Source organism: Gorilla gorilla, chromosome 17 (genome assembly GCF_029281585.2).
Source record: "Gorilla gorilla gorilla isolate KB3781 chromosome 17, NHGRI_mGorGor1-v2.1_pri, whole genome shotgun sequence".
NCBI lineage: Eukaryota > Metazoa > Chordata > Mammalia > Primates > Hominidae > Gorilla > Gorilla gorilla.
In genome coordinates, this window is record NC_073241.2 from 3,024,297 (window position 1) to 3,049,300 (window position 25,004).

Genomic DNA, 25,004 nt, shown 5'->3' on the forward strand with positions numbered 1-25,004 from the left:
CCATTAAATTCCATTCCATTCCATTCCGTTCTACTCTGATTGATTCCATTAAATTCCATTCCATTCCATTCCATTCGATTCCATTCCATTCCATTCCATTCCATTCCATTGCATTCCATTCCATTCCAATACATTCCATTCTACTCTGGTTGATTCCATTCCATTCCATTCCATTCCCCTCCATTCGTCTCCATTCGATTCCATTCGATTCCATTCCATTCCATTCCATGGAATTCCATTCCATTCCACTCCATTCCATTCCATTCCATTCCATTCCATTCCATTCCATTCCATTCCATTCCATTCCGTTCTACTCGGGTTGATTCCATTCCATTCCATTCCATTCCATTCCATTCCATTCCATTCCATTCCACTCCATTCCATTCGATTCCATTCGATTCCATTCCATTCCATTCCATTCCATTCCAATCCATTCCATTCTACTCGGGTTGATTCCATTCCATTCCATTCCATTCCATTCCATTCCATTCCATTCCATTCCATTCCATTCCATTCCATAGCATTCCATTCGATTCCATTAGATTCCATTCCATTCCATTCCATTCCATTCCAATCCATTCCATTCCGTTCTACTCGGGTTGATTCCATTCTATTCCATTCCATTCCATTCGATTCCATTCGATATCATTCGATTCCATTCCATCCCATTCCATTCCATTCCATTCCGTTCTACTCGGGTTGATTCCATTCCATTTCATTCCATTCCATTCCATTCCATTTCTTTCGATTCCATTCGTTTCCATTCCATTCCATTCCATTCCAATCCATTCCATTCTACTCGGGTTGATTCCATTCCATTCCATTCCATTCCATTCCATTCCATTCCATTCCATTCCATTCCATTCCATTCCATTCCACTCGATTCCATTCCATTCCTTTCCATTCCATTCCAATCCATTCCATTCTACTCGGGTGGATTCCATTCCATTCCATTCCATTCCATTCCATTCCATTCCATTCCATTCGATTCCATTCCATTCCATTCCATTCCATTCCATTCCATTCCGTTCTAGTCGGGTTGATTCCATTCTATTCCATTCCATTCCATTCCATTCCATTCCATTCCATTCCATTCCATTCCATTCCATTCCATTCCATTCCATTCTATTCCATTCCATTCTACTCCATTGAATTCCATTCCATTCCATTCAATTCCATTCCATTCCATTCCTTTCCATTCCATTTATTTCTACTCGGGTTGATTCCATTCCATTCCATTCCATTCCATTCCATTCCATTCCATTCCATTCCATTCCATTCCATTCCATTCCATTACTTTCCATTCCATTCCATTCCAATCCATTCCATTCTACTCGGGTTGACTCCATTCCATTCCATTCCATTCCATTCCATTCCATTCCATTCCATTATATTCCATTCTATTCCATTCGATTCCGTTCGATTCCATTCCATTCCATTCCATTCCATTCCATTCCATTCCATTCCATTCCATTCCATTCCATTCCATTTACTCCATTCCGTTCTACTCGGGTTGATTCCATTGAGTTTGGTTCCGTCCCGTCCCGTCCCGTCCCGTCCCGTCCCGTGCCATTTTACTCAGGTTGATTCCTTTCCATTCCGTTCCGCTCGTTTCCTTTAGTTTCCATTCCGTTCCACGCGGGTTGGTTCAATTCCATTCTATTCTATTCTATTCCTTTCCCTTCCATTCCATTCCATTCCATTCCATTCTACTCGGGTTGATTCCATGCCATTCCGTTCCGTTCCATTCCGTCCCATCCCGATCCGTCCCATCCCGTCCTGTCCCGTCCCATCCCGTTCCATTCCACATGGGTTGATTCAATTCCTTTCGGTTAGATTGAACTCCATTCCATTCCATTCTACTCGGATTGACTCCATTCCATTCCATTCCATTTCATTCCATTCCATTCCATTCCATTCCATTCCATTCCATTCCATTCCATTCCATTCCTTTCGATTCCATTCCATTCCATTCCATTCCATTCCATTCCATTCCATTCCATTCCATTCCATTCTACTCGGGTTGATTCCATTCTATTCCTTTCCATTCCGTTCGATTCCATTTGATTCCATTCGATTCCATTCCATTCCATTCCATTCCCTTCCATTCCATTCTATTCCATTGAATTCCATTCCATTCCATTCCATTCCATTCCATTCCATTCCATTCCATTCCATTCCGTTCTACTCTGATTGATTCCATTCCATTCCATTCCATTCCATTCCATTCCATTCCATTCCATTCCATTCCATTCCATTCCATTCCATTCCATTCCATTCCATTCCATTCCATTCCATTCCATTCCAATACATTCCATTCTACTCTGGTTGATTCCATTCCATTCCATTCCATTCCATTCCATTCGTCTGCATTCGATTCCATTCCATTCCATTCCATTCCATTCTATTCCATTGAATTCCATTGAATTCCATTCCATTCCATTCCATTCCATTCCATTCGATTCCATTCCATTCCATTCCATTCCATTCGATTCCATTCCATTCCATTCCATTCCATTCCATTCCATTCCATTCCATTCCATTCCATTCCATTCCATTCCGTTCTACTCGGGTTGATTCCATTCTATTCCATTCCATTCCGTTCGATTCCATTTGATTCCATTCGATTCCATTCCATTCCATTCCATTCCCTTCCATTCCATTCTATTCCATTGAATTCCATTCCATTCCATTCCATTCCATTCCATTCCATTCCATTCCATTCCGTTCTACTCTGATTGATTCCATTCCATTCCATTCCATTCCATTCCATTCCATTCCATTACATTCCATTCCATTCCATTCCAATACATTCCCTTCTACTCTGGTTGATTCCATTCCATTCCATTCCATTCCATTCCATTCGTCTCCATTCGATTCCATTCCATTCCATTCCATTCTATTCCATTGAATTCCATTGAATTCCATTCCATTCCATTACATTCCATTCCATTCCATTCCATTCCATTCAATTCCATTCCATTCCGTTCTACTCGGGTTGATTCCACTCCATTCCATTCCATTCCATTCCATTCCATTCCATTCCATTCCATTCGTCTCCATTCGATTCCATTCCATTCTATTCCATTGAATTCCATTCCATTCCATTCCATTCCATTCCATTCCATTCCATTCCATTCCATTCCATTCCATTCCATTCCATTCCATTCCGTTCTACTCGGGTTGATTCCATTCCATTCCATTCCATTCCATTCCATTCCATTCCATTCCATTCCATTCCATTCCACTCCATTCCATTCGATTCCATTCGATTCCATTCCATTCCATTCCATTCCATTCCATTCCAATCCATTCCATTCTACTCGGGTTGATTCCATTCCATTCCATTCCATTCCATCCCATTCCAATCCATTCCATTCCATTCCGTTCTACTCGGGTTGATTCCATTCCATTCCATTTCATTCCATTCCATTCCATTCCATTCCATTCGATTCCATTCGATTCCATTCCATTCCATTCCATTCCAATCCATTCCATTCTACTCGGGTTGATTCCATTCCATTCCATTCCATTCCATTCCATTCCATTCCATTCGATTCCACTCGATTCCACTCCATTCTTTCCATTCCATTCCAATCCATTCCATTCTACTCGGGTGGATTCCATTCCGTTCCATTCCATTCCATTCCATTCCATTCCACTCCATTCGATTCCATTCCATTCCATTCCATTCCATTCCATTCCATTCCATTCCATTCCATTCCATTCCATTCCATTCCATTCCATTCCATTCCGTTCTAGTCGGGTTGATTCCATTCTATTCCATTCCATTCCATTCCATTCCATTCCATTGCATTCCATTCCATTCCATTCCACTCGGGTTCATTCCATTCCATTCCATTCCATTCCATTCCATTCCACTCGGGTGCATTCCATTCCATTCCATTCCATTCCATTCCATTCCATTCCATTCCGTTCTGCTCAGGTTGATTTCCATTCCATTCCATTCCATTCCATTCCATTCCATTCCATTCCATTCCATTCCATTCCATTCCATTCCATTCCATTCCATTCCATTCCATTCCATTCCGTTCTACTCGGCTTGAATCCATTGAGTTCCGTTCCGTTCCGTTCCGTCCCGACACGTCCCGTCCCGTCCCGTCCCGTCCCGTCCCGTCCCGTGCCGTTTTACTCGGGTTGATTCCTTTCCATTCCGTTCCGCTCGTTTCCGTTACGTTCCATTCCGTTCCACGCGGGTTGGTTCAATTCCATTCTATTCTATTCTATTCCTTTCCCTTCCATTCCATTCCATTCCATTCCATTCTACTCGGGTTGATTCCATGCCATTCCGTTCCGCTCCATTCCGTTCCACGCGGGTTGGTTCAATTCCATTCTATTGTATTCTATTCCTTTCCCTTCCATTCCATTCCATTCCATTCCATTCTACTCGGGTTGATTCCATGCCATTCCGTTCCGTTCCATTCCGTCCCATCCCGACCCGTCCCATCCCGTCCCGTCCCGTCCCATCCCGTTCCGTTCCACATGGGTTGATTCAATTCCTTTCGGTTACATTGAATTCCATTCCATTCCATTCTACTCGGATTGATTCCATTCCATTCCATTCCATTCCATTCCATTCCATTCCATTCCATTCCATTCCATTCCATTCCATTGCGTTCCATTCGATTCGATTCCATTCCATTCCTTTCCATTCCATTCCAATCCATTCCATTCTACTTGGGTTGATTCCATTCCATTCCATTCCATTCCATTCGATTCCATTCAATTCCATTCCATTCCATTCCATTCCATTCCATTCCATTCCATTCCATTCCACTCGATTCCATTCCATTCCATTCCATTCCATTCCAATCCATTCCATTCTACTCGGGTGGATTCCATTCCATTCCATTCCTTTCCATTCCATTCCATTCCATTCCATTACATTCCATTCGGTTCCATTCCATTCCATTCCATTCCATTCCATTCCATTCCATTCCATTCCATTCCATTCCGTTCTAATCGGGTTGATTCCATTCTATTCCATTCCATTCCATTCCATTCCATTCAATTCCATTCCATTCCATTCCATTCCATTCCATTCTATTCCATTCCATTCTACTCCATTGAATTCCATTCCATTCCATTCTATTCCATTCCATTCCATTCCGTTCCATTCCATTTAGTTCTACTCGGGTTGATTCCATTCCATTCCATTCCATTCCTTTCCATTCCATTCCAATCCATTCCATTCCATTACTTTCCATTCCATTCCATTCCAATCCATTCCATTCTACTCGGGTTGACTCCATTCCATTCCATTACATTACATTACATTACATTATATTCCATTCCATTCCATTCGATTCCGTTCGATTCCACTCCATTCCATTCCATTCCATTCCATTCCATTCCATTCCATTCGATTCCATTCCATTCCATTCGATTCCATTCCATTCCATTCCATTCCATTCCATTCCATTCCATTCCAATCCATTCCATTCTACTCGGGTTGATTCAATTCCATTCCATTCCATTCCATTCCATTCCATTCCATTCCATTCCATTCCATTCCTTTCGATTCCATTCCATTCCATTCCATTCCATTCCATTCCATTCCATTCCATTCCGTTCTACTCGGGTTGATTCCATTCCATTCCATTCCATTCCATTCCATTCCATTCCATTCCATTCCATTCCATTCCTTTCCATTCCAACCCATTCCGTTCTACTCGGGTTGATTCCATTCCATTCCATGGAATTCCATTCCATTCCATTCCATTCCATTCCATTCCATTCGATTCCATTCCATTCCATTCCATTCCAAACCATTCCATTCTACTCGGGTTCATCATTCCATTCCATTCCATTCCATTCCATTCCACTCGGGTTCATTCCATTCCATTCCATTCCATTCCATTCCATTCCATTCCATTCCACTCGGGTGCATTCCATTCCATTCCATTCCATTCCATTCCATTCCATTCCATTCCATTCCATTCCATTCCATTCCGTTCTGCTCAGGTTGATTTCCATTCCATTCCATTCCATTCCATTCCATTCCATTCCATTCCATTCCATTCCATTCCATTCCATTCCATTCCATTCCATTCCATTCCTTTCCATTCCATTCCATTCCGTTCTACTCGGCTTGAATCCATTGAGTTCCGTTCCGTTCCGTTCCGTCCCGACACGTCCCGTCCCGTCCCGTCCCGTCCCGTCCCGTCCCGTGCCGTTTTACTCGGGTTGATTCCTTTCCATTCCGTTCCGCTCGTTTCCGTTACGTTCCATTCCGTTCCACGCGGGTTGGTTCAATTCCATTCTATTCTATTCTATTCCTTTCCCTTCCATTCCATTCCATTCCATTCCATTCTACTCGGGTTGATTCTATGCCATTCCGTTCCGCTCCATTCCGTTCCACGCTGGTTGGTTCAATTCCATTCTATTCTATTCTATTCCTTTCCCTTCCATTCCATTCCATTCCATTCCATTCTACTCGGGTTGATTCCATGCCATTCCGTTCCGTTCCATTCCGTCCCATCCCGACCCGTCCCATCCCGTCCCGTCCCGTCCCATCCCGTTCCGTTCCACAAGGGTTGATTCAATTCCTTTCGGTTACATTGAATTCCATTCCATTCCATTCTACTCGGATTGATTCCATTCCATTCCATTCCATTCCATTCCATTCCATTCCATTCCATTCCATTCCATTCCATTCCATTGCGTTCCATTCGATTCGATTCCATTCCATTCCATTCCATTCCATTCCAATCCATTCCATTCTACTTGGGTTGATTCCATTCCATTCCATTCCATTCCATTCGATTCCATTCCATTCGATTCCATTCCATTCCATTCCATTCCATTCCATTCCATTCCATTCCATTCCATTCCATTCCATTCCATTCGATTCCATTCTGTTCTACTCGGGTTGATTCCACTCCATTCCATTCCATTCCATTCCAATCTATTCCATTCCATTCCATTCTATTCCATTCGTTTCCATTCCATTCCATTTCATTTTATTCCATTACATTCCATTCCATTCTATTCCATTGAATTCCATTCCATTCCATTCCATTCCATTCCATTCCATTCCATTCCATTCCATTCCGTTCTACTCGGGTTGATTCCACTCCATTCCATTCCATTCCATTCCATTCCATTCCACTCCGGTTGATCATTCCATTCCATTCCATTCCATTCCATTCCATTCCATTCCATTCCATTCCATTCCATTCCATTCCGTTCCATTCCGTTCCATTCCACTCGGGCTCATTCCATTCCATTCCATTCAATTCCATTCCATTCCATTCCATTGCATTCCATTCCATTCCATTCCATTCCGTTCTACTCGGTTTGATTTCCATTCCATTCCATTCCATTCCATTCCATTCCATTCCATTCCATTCCATTCCATTCCATTCCATTCCATTCCTTTCCATTTACTCCATTCCGTTCTACTCGGGTTGATTCCATTGAGTTTGGTTCCGTTCCGTTCCGTCCCGTCCCGTCCCGTCCCGTGCCGTTTTACTCAGGTTGATTCCTTTCCATTCCGTTCCGCTCGTTTTCGTTGCGTTCCATTCCGTTCCACGCGGGTTGGTTCAATTCCATTCTATTCTATTCTATTCCTTTCCATTCCATTCCATTCCATTCCATTCCATTCTACTCGGGTTGATTTTTTGCCATTCCGTTCCGTTCCATTCCGTCCCATCCCGAACCGTCCCATCACGTCCCGTCCCGTCCCATCCCGTTCCGTTCCACATGGGTTGATTCAATTCCTTTCGGTTACATTGAATTCCATTCCATTCCATTCTACTCGGATTGATTCCATTCCATTCCATTCCATTCCATTCCATTCCATTCCATTCCATTCCATTCCATTCCATTCCATTCCATTCCTTTCCATTCCAATCCATTCCATGCTACTCGGGTTGATTCCATTCCATTCCATTCCATTCCATTCCATTCCATTCCATTCCATTCCATTTCATTCCATTCCATTCCATTCCATTCCATTCCATTCCATTCCATTCCATTCCGTTCTACTCGGGTTGATCCATTCTATTCCATTCCATTCCGTTCGATTCCATTTGATTCCATTCGATTCCATTCCATTCCATTCCATTCCCTTCCAGTCCATTCTATTCCATTGAATTCCATTCCATTCCATTCCATTCCATTCCATTCCGTTCTACTCTGATTGATTCCATTAAATTCCATTCCATTCCATTCCGTTCTACTCTGATTGATTCCATTAAATTCCATTCCATTCCATTCCATTCGATTCCATTCCATTCCATTCCATTCCATTCCATTGCACTCCATTCCATTCCAATACATTCCATTCTACTCTGGTTGATTCCATTCCATTCCATTCCATTCCCTTCCATTCGTCTCCATTCGATTCCATTCGATTCCATTCCATTCCATTCCATGGAATTCCATTCCATTCCACTCCATTCCATTCCATTCCATTCCATTCCATTCCATTCCATTCCATTCCATTCCGTTCTACTCGGGTTGATTCCATTCCATTCCATTCCATTCCATTCCATTCCATTCCATTCCACTCCATTCCATTCGATTCCATTCGATTCCATTCCATTCCATTCCATTCCATTCCATTCCAATCCATTCCATTCTACTCGGGTTGATTCCATTCCATTCCATTCCATTCCATTCCATTCCATTCCATTCCATTCCATTCCATTCCATAGCATTCCATTAGATTCCATTAGATTCCATTCCATTCCATTCCATTCCATTCCAATCCATTCCATTCCGTTCTACTAGGGTTGATTCCATTCTATTCCATTCCATTCCATTCGATTCCATTCGATATCATTCGATTCCATTCCATCCCATTCCATTCCATTCCATTCCGTTCTACTCGGGTTGATTCCATTCCATTTCATTCCATTCCATTCCATTCCATTTCTTTCGATTCCATTCGTTTCCATTCCATTCCATTCCATTCCAATCCATTCCATTCTACTCGGGTTGATTCCATTCCATTCCATTCCATTCCATTCCATTCCATTCCATTCCATTCCATTCCATTCCATTCCATTCCACTCGATTCCATTCCATTCCTTTCCATTCCATTCCAATCCATTCCATTCTACTCGGGTGGATTCCATTCCATTCCATTCCATTCCATTCCATTCCATTCCATTCCATTCCATTCCATTCCATTCCATTCCATTCCATTCCATTCCATTCCATTCCATTCCATTCCGTTCTAGTCGGGTTGATTCCATTCTATTCCATTCCATTCCATTCCATTCCATTCCATTCCATTCCATTCCATTCCATTCCATTCTATTCCATTCCATTCTACTCCATTGAATTCCATTCCATTCCATTCAATTCCATTCCATTCCATTCCTTTCCATTCCATTTAGTTCTACTCGGGTTGATTCCATTCCATTCCATTCCATTCCATTCCATTCCATTCCATTCCATTCCATTCCATTCCATTCCATTACTTTCCATTCCATTCCATTCCAATCCATTCCATTCTACTCGGGTTGACTCCATTCCATTCCATTCCATTCCATTCCATTCCATTCCATTCCATTCTATTCCATTCTATTCCATTCGATTCCGTTCGATTCCATTCCATTCCATTCCATTCCATTCCATTCCATTCCATTCCATTCCATTCCATTCCATTCCATTCCATTCCATTTACTCCATTCCGTTCTACTCGGGTTGATTCCATTGAGTTTGGTTCCGTCCCGTCCCGTCCCGTCCTGTCCCGTCCCGTGCCGTTTTACTCAGGTTGATTCCTTTCCATTCCGTTCCGCTCGTTTCCTTTAGTTTCCATTCCGTTCCAAGCGGGTTGGTTCAATTCCATTCTATTCTATTCTATTCCTTTCCCTTCCATTCCATTCCATTCCATTCCATTCTACTCGGGTTGATTCCATGCCATTCCGTTCCGTTCCATTCCGTCCCATCCCGATCCGTCCCATCCCGTCCTGTCCCGTCCCATCCCGTTCCATTCCACATGGGTTGATTCAATTCCTTTCGGTTAGATTGAACTCCATTCCATTCCATTCTACTCGGATTGACTCCATTCCATTCCATTCCATTCCATTCCATTCCATTCCATTCCATTCCATTCCAATCCATTCCATTCTACTCGGGTTGATTCCATTCTATTCCATTCCATTCCATTCCATTCCATTCCATTCCATTCCATTCCATTCCATTCCATTCCATTCCATTCCATTCCATTCCATTCCATTTCATTCCATTCCATTCCATTCCATTCCATTCCATTCCATTCCATTCCTTTCGATTCCATTCCATTCCATTCCATTCCATTCCATTCCATTCCATTCCATTCCATTCCGTTCTACTCGGGTTGATTCCATTCTATTCCTTTCCATTCCGTTCGATTCCATTTGATTCCATTCGATTCCATTCCATTCCATTCCATTCCCTTCCATTCCATTCTATTCCATTGAATTCCATTCCATTCCATTCCATTCCATTCCATTCCATTCCATTCCATTCCATTCCGTTCTACTCTGATTGATTCCATTCCATTCCATTCCATTCCATTCCATTCCATTCCATTCCATTCCAATACATTCCATTCTACTCTGGTTGATTCCATTCCATTCCATTCCATTCCATTCCATTCGTCTGCATTCGATTCCATTCCATTCCATTCCATTCTATTCCATTGAATTCCATTGAATTCCATTCCATTCCATTCCATTCCATTCCATTCGATTCCATTCCATTCCATTCCATTCCATTCCATTCGATTCCATTCCATTCCATTCCATTCCATTCCATTCCATTCCATTCCATTCCATTCCATTCCATTCCATTCCATTCCATTCCGTTCTACTCGGGTTGATTCCATTCTATTCCATTCCATTCCGTTCGATTCCATTTGATTCCATTCGATTCCATTCCATTCCATTCCATTCCCTTCCATTCCATTCTATTCCATTGAATTCCATTCCATTCCATTCCATTCCATTCCATTCCATTCCATTCCATTCCATTCCGTTCTACTCTGATTGATTCCATTCCATTCCATTCCATTCCATTCCATTCCATTCCATTCCATTCCATTCCATTCCATTCCAATACATTCCCTTCTACTCTGGTTGATTCCATTCCATTCCATTCCATTCCATTCCATTCGTCTCCATTCGATTCCATTCCATTCCATTCCATTCTATTCCATTGAATTCCATTGAATTCCATTCCATTCCATTACATTCCATTCCATTCCATTCCATTCCATTCCATTCCATTCCATTCCATTCCGTTCTACTCGGGTTGATTCCACTCCATTCCATTCCATTCCATTCCATTCCATTCCATTCCATTCCATTCCATTCGTCTCCATTCGATTCCATTCCATTCTATTCCATTGAATTCCATTCCATTCCATTCCATTCCATTCCATTCCATTCCATTCCATTCCATTCCATTCCATTCCATTCCATTCCATTCCGTTCTACTCGGGTTGATTCCATTCCATTCCATTCCATTCCATTCCATTCCATTCCATTCCATTCCATTCCACTCCATTCCATTCGATTCCATTCGATTCCATTCCATTCCATTCCATTCCATTCCAATCCATTCCATTCTACTCGGGTTGATTCCATTCCATTCCATTCCATTCCATCCCATTCCAATCCATTCCATTCCATTCCGTTCTACTCGGGTTGATTCCATTCCATTCCATTTCATTCCATTCCATTCCATTCCATTCCATTCGATTCCATTCGATTCCATTCCATTCCATTCCATTCCAATCCATTCCATTCTACTCGGGTTGATTCCATTCCATTCCATTCCATTCCATTCCATTCCATTCCATTCGATTCCACTCGATTCCACTCCATTCTTTCCATTCCATTCCAATCCATTCCATTCTACTCGGGTGGATTCCATTCCGTTCCATTCCATTCCATTCCATTCCATTCCATTCCATTCCACTCCATTCCATTCCATTCCATTCCATTCCATTCCATTCCATTCCATTCCATTCCATTCCATTCCATTCCATTCCGTTCTAGTCGGGTTGATTCCATTCTATTCCATTCCATTCCATTCCATTCCATTCCATTCCATTCCATTCCATTCCATTCCATTCCATTCCATTCCATTCCATTCTATTCCATTCCATTCTACTCCATTGAATTCCATTCCATTCCATTCTATTCCATTCCATTCCATCCCATTCCATTCCATTTAGTTCTACTCGGGTTCATTCCATTCCATTCCATTCCATTCCATTCCATTCCATTCCATTCCATTCAATTCCATTCCATTCCGTTACTTTCCATTCCATTCCATTCCAATCCATTCCATTCTACTCGGGTTGACTCCATTCCATTCCATTCCTTTCCATTCCATTATATTCCATTCTATTCCATTCGATTCCGTTCGATTCGATTCCATTCCATTCCATTGCATTCCATTCCATTCCATTCCATTCCATTCCGTTCTACTCGGGTTGATTCCATTCCATTCCTTTCCATTCCATTCCATTCCATTCCATTCCATTCCATTCCATTCCCTTCCATTCCATTCCATTCCAATCCATTCCATTCTACTCGGGTTGATTCCATTCCATTCCATTGCACTCGACTCCATTCGATTCCATTCGATTCCACTCCATTCCATTCCGTTCCATTCCATTCCATTCCATTCCATTCTATTCCATTGAATTCCATTCCATTCCATTCCATTCCAATCCATTCCATTCCATTCCATTCCATTCCATTCCATTCCGTTCTACTCGGGTTGATTCCATTCCATTACATTCCATTCCATTCCATTCCATTCCATTCCATTCCATTCCATTCCATTCCATTCCAATCCATTCCATTCTACTCGTGTTGATTCCATTCCATTCCATTCCATTCCATTCCAATCCATTCCATTCCATTCCATTCCATTCCATTCCATTCCATTCCATTCCATTCCATTCCATTCCGTTCTACTCGGGTTGATTCCATTCTATTCCATTCCATTCCATTCGATTCCATTCGATTCCATTCGATTCCATTCGATTCCATTCCATTCCATTCCATTCCATTCCATTCCATTCCATTCTATTCCATTCCATTCCATTCCATTCCATTCCATTCCATTCAAATCCATTCCCTTCCATTCTATTCGGGTTGATTCCATTCCATTCCATTCCATTCCATTCCATTCCATTCCATTCCATTCCATTCCATTCCATTCCATTGCATTCCATTCGATTCCATTCGATTCCATTCCATTCCATTCCATTCCATTCCATTCCATTCCATTCCATTCTATTCCATTCCATTCCATTCCATTCCATTCAATTCCATTCCATTCCATTCCGTTCCACTCGGGTTGATTCCATTCTATTCCATTCCATTCCATTCGATTCCATTCGATATCATTCGATTCCATTCCATTCCATTCCATTTCATTCCATTCCATTCCATTCCATTCTGTTCCATTCCATTCCATTCCATTCCATTCTATTCCATTCCATTCCATTCCGTTCTACTCGGGTTGATTCCATTCCATTCCATTTCATTCCATTCCATTCCATTCCATTCCATTCCATTCCATTCGATTCCATTCCATTCCATTCCATTCCAATCCATTCCATTCTACTCGGGTTGATTCCATTCCATTCCATTCCATTCCATTCCATTCCATTCCATTCCATTCCATTCCATTCCATTCCATTCCACTCGATTCCATTCCATTCCATTCCATTCCATTCCAATCCATTCCATTCTACTCGGGTGGATTCCATTCCATTCCATTCCTTTCCATTCCATTCCATTCCATTCCATTCCATTCCATTCCATTCGGTTCCATTCCATTCCATTCCGTTCCATTCCATTCCATTCCATTCCATTCCATTCCGTTCTAATCGGGTTGATTCCATTCTATTCCATTCCATTCCATTCCATTCCATTCCATTCCATTCCATTCCATTCTATTCCATTCCATTCTACTCCATTGAATTCCATTCCATTCCATTCTATTCCATTCCATTCCATTCCTTTACATTCCATTTAGTTCTACTCGGGTTGATTCCATTCCATTCCATTCCATTCCATTCCATTCCATTCCATTCCAATCCATTCCATTCTACTCGGGTTGATTCCATTCCATTCCATTCCATTCCATTCCATTCCATTCCATTCCATTCCATTCCTTTCTATTCCATTCCATTCCATTCCATTCCATTCCATTCCATTCCATTCCATTCCATTCCATTCCATTCCATTCAATTCCATTCCATTCCATTCGATTCCATTCGATTCCATTCCATTCCATTCCATTCCATTCCATTCCATTCCATTCCAAACCATTCCTTTCTACTCGGGTTCCTCATTCCATTCCATTCCATTCCATTCCATTCCACTCGGGTTCTTTCCATTCCATTCCATTCCATTCCATTCCATTCCATTCCATTCCATTCCATTCCGTTCTACTCAGGTTGATTTCCATTCCATTCCATTCCATTCCATTCCATTCCATTCCATTCCATTCCATTCCATTCCATTCCATTCCATTCCATTCCATTCCATTCCATTCCACTCCATTCCATTCTGCTCGGGTTGATTCCATGCCGTTCCGTTCCGTTCCATTCCGTCCCATCCCGACGCGTCCCGTCCCGTTCCGTCCCGTCAAATTCCGTTCCTTTCTTATCGGGTTGATTCCGTTCCATTCCGTTCCGTTCCTTTCCGTTCCATTCCATTCCGTTACAAGCGGGTTGATTCAATTCCATTCTATTACATTGAATTCCATTCCATTCCACTCCATTCCATTCTACTCGGATTGATTGAATTCCATTCCAATCCATTCCAGTCCATTCCAATCCATTCCATTCTACTCGGGTTGATTCCATTCCATTCCATTCCATTCCATTCCATTCCATTCCATTCCATTCCATTCCATTGCGTTCCATTCGATTCGATTCCATTCCATTCCATTCCATTCCATTCCAATCCATTCCATTCTACTTGGGTTGATTCCATTCCATTCCATTCCATTCCATTCCATTCCATTCGATTCCATTCGATTCCATTCCATTCCATTCCATTCCATTCCATTCCATTCCATTCTGTTCTACTCGGTTTGATTCCACTCCATTCCATTCCATTCCATTCCATTCTATTCCATTCCATTCCATTCGATTCCATTCCATTCCATTTCATTTTATTCCATTCCATTCCATTCCATTCTATTCCATTGAATTCCATTCCATTCTATTCCATTCCATTCCATTCAGTTTCATTCCATTCCATTCCATTCCATTCCATTCCATTCCATTCCATTCGATTCCATTCCATTCCATTCCATTCCATTCCATTCAATTCCATTCCGTTCTACTCGGGTTAATTCCATTCTATTCCATTCCATTCCATTCCATTCCATTCCATTCCATTCCATTCCATTCCCTTCCATTCCATTCTATTCCATTGAATTCCATTCCATTCCATTCCATTCCATTCCATTCCATTCCATTCCATTCCATTCCATTCCATTCCGTTCTACTCTGATTGACTCCATTCCATTCCATTCCATTCCATTCCATTCCATTCCATTCCATTCCATTCCATTTCATTCCATTCCATTCCATTCCAATACATTCCATTCTACTCTGGTTGATTCCATTCCATTCCATTCCATTCCATTCCATTCCATTCCATTCCATTCCATTCCATTCCATTCCATTCCATTCCGTTCTACTCGGGTTGATTCCATTCCATTCCATTTCATTCCATTCCATTCCATTCCATTCCATTCCATTCCATTCCATTCCATTCCAATCCATTCCATTCTACTCGGGTTGATTCCATTCCATTCCATTCCATTCCATTCCATTCCATTCCATTCCATTCCATTCCATTCCATTCCATTGCATTCTATTCCTTTCGATTCCATTAAATTCCATTCCATTCCATTCCATTCCATTCCATTCCATTCCATTCCATTCCATTCCATTCCGTTCTACTCGGGTTGATTCCACTCCATTCCATTCCATTCCATTCCATACCATTCCATTCGATTCCATTCCATTCCATTCCATTCCATTCCATTCCATTCCATTCCATTCCATTCCATTCCGTTCTAGTCGGGTTGATTCCATTCTATTCCATTCCATTCCATTCCATTCCATTCCATTCCATTCCATTCCATTCCATTCTATTCCATTCCATTCTACTCCATTGAATTCCATTCCATTCAATTCAATTCCATTCCATTCCATCCCTTTCCATTCCATTTAGTTCTACTCTGGTTGATTCCATTCCATTCCATTCCATTCCATTCCATTCCATTCCATTCAATTCCATTCCATTCCGTTACTTTCCATTCCATTCCATTCCAATCCATTCCATTCTACTCGGGTTGACTCCATTCCATTCCATTCCTTTCCATTCCATTATATTCCATTCTATTCCATTCGATTCCGTTCGATTCCATTCCATTCCATTCCATTCCATTCCATTCCGTTCCATTCCATTGCATTCCATTCCATTCCATTCCATTCCATTCCGTTCCACTCGGGTTGATTCCATTCCATTCCTTTCCATTCCATTCCATTCCATTCCATTCCATTCCATTCCATTCCATTCCATTCCCTTCCATTCCATTCCATTCCAATCCATTCCATTCTACTCGGGTTGATTCCATTCCATTCCATTGCATTCGACTCCATTCGATTCCATTCGATTCCATTCCATTCCATTCCGTTCCATTCCATTCCATTCCATTCCATTCTATTCCATTGAATTCCATTCCATTCCATTCCATTCCATTCCATTCCATTCCATTCCATTCCATTCCATTCCATTCCATTCCATTCCATTCCATTCCATTCCGTTCTACACGGGTTGATTCCATTCCATTCCATTCCATTCCATTCCATTCCATTCCATTCCATTCCATTCCATTCCAATCTATTCCATTCTATTCAATTCGATTCCATTCGATTCCATTCAATTCCATTCAATTCCATTCCATTCCATTCCAATCCATTCCATTCTACTCGGGTTGATTCCATTCCATTCCATTCCATTCCATTCCATTCCATTCCATTCCATTCCATTCCATTCGATTCCATTCCATTCCATTCCATTCCATTCCATTCCATTCCATTCCATTCCAATCTATTCCATTCGATTCCATTCCATTCCATTCCATTCCATTCCATTCCATTCCATTCCAATCCATTCCATTCTACTCGTGTTGATTCCCTTCCATTCCATTCCATTCCATTCCATTCCATTCCATTCCATTCCATTCCATTCCATTCCATTCCATTCCATTCCGTTCTACTCGGGTTGATTCCATTCTATTCCATTACATTCCATTCGATTCCATTCGATTCCATTCGATTCCTTTCCATTCCATTCCATTCCATTCCATTCCATTCCATTCCATTCCATTCCATTCTACTCCATTCCATTCCATTCCATTCCATTCCATTCCAATCCATTCCCTTCCGTTCTATTCGGGTTGATTCCATTCCATTCCATTCCATTCCATTCCATTCCATTCCATTCCATTCCATTCCATTCCATTCCATTGCATTCCATTCGATTCCATTCGATTCCATTCCATTCCATTGCATTCCATTCCATTCCATTCCATTCCATTCTATTCCATTCCATTCCATTCTGTTCCATTCTATTCCATTCCATTCCATTCCTTTCCACTCGGGTTGATTCCATTCTATTCCATTCCATTCCATTCGATTCCATTCGATATCATTCGATTCCATTCCATTCCATTCCATTCCATTCCATTCCATTCCATTCTATTCCATTCCATTCCATTCCATTCCATTCCATTCCATTCTATTCCATTCCATTCCATTCCATTCCATTCCATTCTATTCCATTCCATTCCATTCCGTTCTACTCGGGTTGATTCCATTCCATTCCATTTCATTCCATTCCATTCCATTCCATTCCATTCGATTCCATTCGATTCCGTTCCATTCCATTCCATTCGAATCCATTCCATTCTACTCGGGTTGATTCCATTCCATTCCATTCCATTCCATTCCATTCCATTCCATTCCATTCCACTCGATTCCATTCCATTCCATTCCATTCCATTCCAATCCATTCCATTCTACTCGGGTGGATTCCATTCCATTCCATTCCTTTCCATTCCATTCCATTCCATTCCATTCCATTCCATTACATTCCATTCGGTTCCATTCCATTCCATTCCATTCTATTCCATTCCATTCCATTCCATTCCATTCCATTCCATTCCGTTCTAATCGGGTTGATTCCATTCTATTCCTTTCCATTCCATTCCATTCCATTCCATTCCATTCCATTCCATTCCATTCCATTCTATTCCATTCCATTCTACTCCATTGAATTCCATTCCATTCCATTCCTTTCCATTCCATTTAGTTCTACTCGGGTTGATTCCATTCCATTCCATTCCATTCCTTTCCATTCCATTCCAATCCATTCCATTCCATTACTTTCCATTCCATTCCATTCCAATCCATTCCATTCTACTCGGGTTGATTCCATTCCATTCCATTCCATTCCATTCCATTCCATTCCATTCCATTCCATTCCATTCCATTCCATTCCATTGCATTCCATTCCATTCCACTCCATTCCATTCGATTCCATTCGATTCGATTCCATTCCATTCCATTCCATTCCAATCCATTCCATTCTACTCGGGTTGATTCCATTCCATTCCATTCCATTCCATTCCATTCCATTCCATTCCATTCCATTCCATTCCATTCCATTCCATAGCATTCCATTCGATTCCATTAGATTCCATTCCATTCCATTCCATTCCATTCCATTCCATTCCATTCCATTCCATTCCATTCCGTTCCACTCGGGTTGATTCCATTCTATTCCATTCCATTCCATTCGATTCCATTCGATATCATTCGATTCCCTTCCATCCCATTCCATTCCATTCCATTCCATTCCGTTCTACTCGGGTTGATTCCATTCCATTCCATTTCATTCCATTCCATTCCATTCCATTTCTTTCGATTCCATTCTTTTCCATTCCATTCCATTCCATTCCAATCCATTCCATTCTACTCGGGTGGATTCCATTCCATTCCATTCCATTCCATTCCATTCCATTCCATTCCATTCCATTCCATTCGATTCCATTCCATTCCATTCCATTCCATTCCATTCCATTCCGTTCTATTCGGGTTCATTCCATTCCATTCCATTCCATTCCATTCCATTCCATTCCATTCCATTCCATTCCATTCCATTCTATTCCATTCCATTCTACTCCATTGAATTCCATTCCATTCCATTCAATTCCATTCCATTCCATTCCTTTCCATTCCATTTAGTTCTACTCGGGTTGATTCCATTCCATTCCATTCCATTCCATTCCATTCCATTCCATTCCATTCCACTACTTTCCATTCCATTCCATTCCAATCCATTCCATTCTACTCGGGTTGACTCCATTCCATTCCATTCCATTCCATTCCATTCCATTCCATTCCATTATATTCCATTCTATTCCATTCGATTCCGTTCGATTCCATTCCATTCCATTCCATTCCATTCCATTCCATTCCATTCCATTCCATTCCATTCCATTCCATTTACTCCATTCCGTTCTACTCGGGTTGTTTCCATTGAGTTTGGTTCCGTCCCGTCCCGTCCCGTCCCGTCCCGTCCCGTGCCGTTTTACTCAGGTTGATTCCTTTCCATTCCGTTCCGCTCGTTTCCTTTACGTTCCATTCCGTTCCACGCGGGTTGGTTCAATTCCATTCTATTCTATTCTATTCCTTTCCCTTCCATTCCATTCCATTCCATTCCATTCTACTCGGGTTAATTCCATGCCATTCCGTTCCGTTCCATTCCGTCCCATCCCGATCCGTCCCATCCCGTCCCGTCCCGTCCCATCCCGTTCCATTCCACATGGGTTGATTCAATTCCTTTCGGTTAGATTGAACTCCATTCCATTCCATTCTACTCGGATTGACTCCACTCCATTCCATTCCATTCCATTCCATTCCATTCCATTCCATTCCATTCCATTCCATTCCAATCCATTCCATTCTACTCGGGTTGATTCCATTCTATTCCATTCCATTCCATTCCATTCCATTCCATTCCATTCCATTCCATTTCATTCCATTCCTTTCCATTCCATTCCATTCCATTCCATTCCATTCCATTCCATTCGATTCCATTCCATTCCATTCCATTCCATTCCATTCCATTCCATTCCATTCCATTCCATTCCATTCCGTTCTACTCGGGTTGATTCCATTCTATTCCATTCCATTCCTTTCGTTTCCATTTGATTCCACTCGATTTCATTCCATTCCATTCCATTCCCTTCCATTCCATTCTATTCCATTGAATTCCATTCCATTCCATTCCATTCCATTCCATTCCATTCCATTCCATTCCATTCCATTCCATTCCATTCCGTTCTACTCTGATTGATTCCATTCCATTCCATTCCATTCCATTCCATTCCATTCCATTCCATTCCATTCCATTCCATTCCAATACATTCCATTCTACTCTGGTTGATTCCATTCCATTCCATTCCATTCCATTCCATTCGTCTCCATTCGATTCCATTCCATTCCATTCCATTCTATTCCATTGAATTCCATTCCATTCCATTCCATTCCATTCCATTCCATTCCATTCCATTCCACTCCATTCCATTCGATTCCATTCCGTTCCATTCCATTCCATTCCATTCCATTCCATTCCATTCCATTCCATTCCATTCCATTCCATTCCTTTCTACTCGGGTTGATTCCATTCTATTCCATTCCATTCCGTTCGATTCCATTTGATTCCATTCGATTCCATTCCATTCCATTCCATTCCCTTCCATTCCATTCTATTCCATTGAATTCCATTCCATTCCATTCCATTCCATTCCATTCCATTCCATTCCATTCCATTCCGTTCTACTCTGATTGATTCCATTCCATTCCATTCCATTCCTTTCCATTCCATTCCATTCCATTCCATTCCATTCCATTCCATTCCATTCCATTCCATTCCAATACATTCCATTCTACTCTGGTTGATTCCATTCCATTCCATTCCATTCCATTCCATTCGTCTCCATTCCATTCCATTCCATTCCATTCCATTCTATTCCATTGAATTCCATTGAATTCCATTCCATTCCATTCCATTCCATTCCATTCCATTCCATTCCATTCCATTCCATTCCATTCCGTTCTACTCGGGTTGATTCCACTCCATTCCATTCCATTCCATTCCATTCCATTCCATTCCATTCGTCTCCATTCGATTCCATTCGATTCCATTCCATTCTATTCCATTGAATTCCATTCCATTCCATTCCATTCCATTCCATTCCATTCCATTCCATTCCATTCCATTCCATTCCGTTCTACTCGGGTTGATTCCATTCCATTCCATTCCATTCCATTCCATTCCATTCCATTCCATTCCACTCCATTCCATTCGATTCCTTTCGATTCCATTCCATTCCATTCCATTCCATTGCAATCCATTCCATTCTACTCGGGTTGATTCTATTCCATTCCATTCCATTCCATCCCATTCCAATCCATTCCATTCCATTCCGTTCTACTCGGGTTGATTCCATTCCATTCCATTCCATTCCATTCCATTCGTCTCCATTCCATTCCATTCCATTCCATTCCATTCTATTCCATTGAATTCCATTGAATTCCATTCCATTCCATTCCATTCCATTCCATTCCATTCCATTCCATTCCATTCCATTCCATTCCATTCCATTCCGTTCTACTCGGGTTGATTCCACTCCATTCCATTCCATTCCATTCCATTCCATTCCATTCCATTCCATTCGTCTCCATTCGATTCCATTCGATTCCATTCCATTCTATTCCATTGAATTCCATTCCATTCCATTCCATTCCATTCCATTCCATTCCATTCCATTCCATTCCATTCCATTCCATTCCGTTCTCCTCGGGTTGATTCCATTCCATTCCATTCCATTCCATTCCATTCCATTCCATTCCATTCCACTCCATTCCATTCGATTCCTTTCGATTCCATTCCATTCCATTCCATTCCATTCCAATCCATTCCATTCTACTCGGGTTGATTCTATTCCATTCCATTCCATTCCATCCCATTCCAATCCATTCCATTCCATTCCGTTCTACTCGGGTTGATTCCATTCCATTCCATTTCATTGCATTCCATTCCATTCCATTCCATTCGATTCCATTCGATTCCATTCCATTCCATTCCATTCCAATCCATTCCATTCTACTCGGGTTGATTCCATTCCATTTCATTCCATTCCATTCCATTCCATTCCATTCCATTCCATTCGATTCCACTCGATTCCACTCCATTCTTTCCATTCCATTCCAATCCATTCCATTCTACTCGGGTGGATTCCATTCCGTTCCATTCCATTCCATTCCATTGCATTCCATTCCATTCCACTCCATTCGATTCCAATCCATTCCATTCCATTCCATTCCTTTCCATTCCATTCCATTCCATTCCATTCCATTCCATTCCATTCTATTCCATTCCGTTCTAGTCGGGTTGATTCCATTCTATTCCATTCCATTCCATTCCATTCCATTCCATTCCATTCCATTCCATTCCATTCTATTCCATTCCATTCTACTCCATTGAATTCCATTCCATTCCATTCTATTCCATTCCATTCCATTCCTTTCCATTCCATTTAGTTCTACTCGGGTTGATTCCATTCCATTCCATTCCATTCCATTCCATTCCATTACTTTCCATTCCATTCCATTCCAATCCATTCCATTCTACTCGGGTTGACTCCATTCCATTCCATTCCATTCCATTCCATTCCATTCCATTCCATTCCATTCCATTCCATTCCATTCCATTATAATCCATTCCATTCCATTCGATTCCAATCCATTCCATTTCATTTTATTCCATTCCATTCCATTCCATTCTATTCCATTGAATTCCATTACATTCCATTCCGTTCCATTTCATTTTATTGCATTCCATTCCATACCATTCTATTCCATTGAATTCCATTCCATTCCTTTCCATTCCAATCCATTCCATTCTACTCGGGTTGATTCCATTCCATTCCATTCCATTCCATTCCATTCGATTCCATTCCATTCCATTCCATTCCATTCCATTCCATTCCGTTCTACTCGGGTTGATTCCATTCTATTCATTCCATTCCGTTCGATTCCATTCGATTCCATTCGATTCCATTCCATTCCATTCCATTCCCTTCCATTCCATTCTATTCCTTTGAATTCCATTCCATTCCATTGCATTCCATTCCATTCCGTTCTACTCTGATTGACTCCATTCCATTCCATTCCATTCCATTCCATTGCATTCCATTCCATTCCATTCGATTCCATTCCATTCCATTCCATTCCATTCCATTCCATTCCATTCCATTCCATTCCAATACATTCCATTCTACTCTGGTTGATTCCATTCCATTCCATTCCATTCCATTCCATTCCATTCGTCTCCATTCGATTCCATTCGATTCCATTCCATTCTATTCCATTGAATTCCATTCCATTCCATTCCATTCCATTCCATTCCACTCCATTCCATTCCATTCCATTCCATACCATTCCATTCCGTTCTACTCGGGTTGATTCCGTTCCATTCCATTCCATTCCATTCCTTTCCATTCCATTCCACTCCATTCCATTCGATTCCATTCGATTCCATTCCATTCCATTCCAATCCATTCCATTCTACTCGGGTTGATTCCATTCCATTCCATTCCATTCCATTCCATTCCATTCCATTCCATTCCATTGCATTCCATTCGATTCCATTCGATTCCATTCCATTCGATTCCATTCGAGATCATTCGATTCCATTCCATCCCATTCCATTCCATTCCATTCCATTCCGTTCTACTCGGGTTGATTACATTCCATTCCATTTCATTCCATTCCATTCCATTCCATTCCATTCGATTCCATTCGATTCCATTCCATTCCATTCCATTCCAATCCATTCCATTCTACTCGGGTTGATTCCATTCCATTCCATTCCATTCCATTCCATTCCATTCCATTCCATTCCATTCCATTCGATTCCACTCGATTCCATTCCATTCTTTCCATTCCATTCCAATCCATTCCATTCTACTCGGGTGGATTCCATTCCATTCCATTCCATTCCATTCCATTCCATTCCATTCCATTCCATTCCATTCCATTCCATTCGATTCCATTCCATTCCATTCCATTCCATTCCATTCCATTCCATTCCATTCCATTCCATTCCATTCCATTCCATTCCATTCCATTCCGTTCTAGTCGGGTTGATTCCATTCTATTCCATTCCATTCCATTCCATTCCATTCCATTCCATTCCATTCCATTCCATTCCATTCCATTCTATTCCATTCCATTCCACTCCATTGAATTCCATTCCATTCCATTCTATTCCATTCCATTCCATTCCTTTCCATTCCATTTAATTCTACTCGGGTTGATTCCATTCCATTCCATTCCATTCCATTCCATTCCATTCCATTCCATTCCATTCCATTCCATTCCATTCCATTCCATTCCATTCCATTGCATTAAATTGCATTCCATTCGATTCCATTCGATTCCATTCCATTCCATTCCATTCCATTCCATTCCATTCCATTCCATTCCATTCCATTCCATTCTGTTCCACTCGGGTTGATTCCATTCTATTCCATTCCATTCCCTTCTATTCCATTCGATATCATTCGATTCCATTCCATCCCATTCCATTCCATTCCATTCCATTCCGTTCTTCTTGGGTTGATTCCATTCCATTCCATTTCATTCCATTCCATTCCATTCCATTTCTTTCGATTCCATTCGATTCCATTCCATTCCATTCCATTCCAATCCATTGCATTCTACTCAGTTTGATTCCATTCCATTCCATTCCATTCCATTCATATCCATTCCATTCCATTCCATTCAATTCCACTCGATTCCATTCCATTCCTTTCCATTCCATTCCAATCCATTCCATTCTACTCGGGTGGATTCCATTCCATTC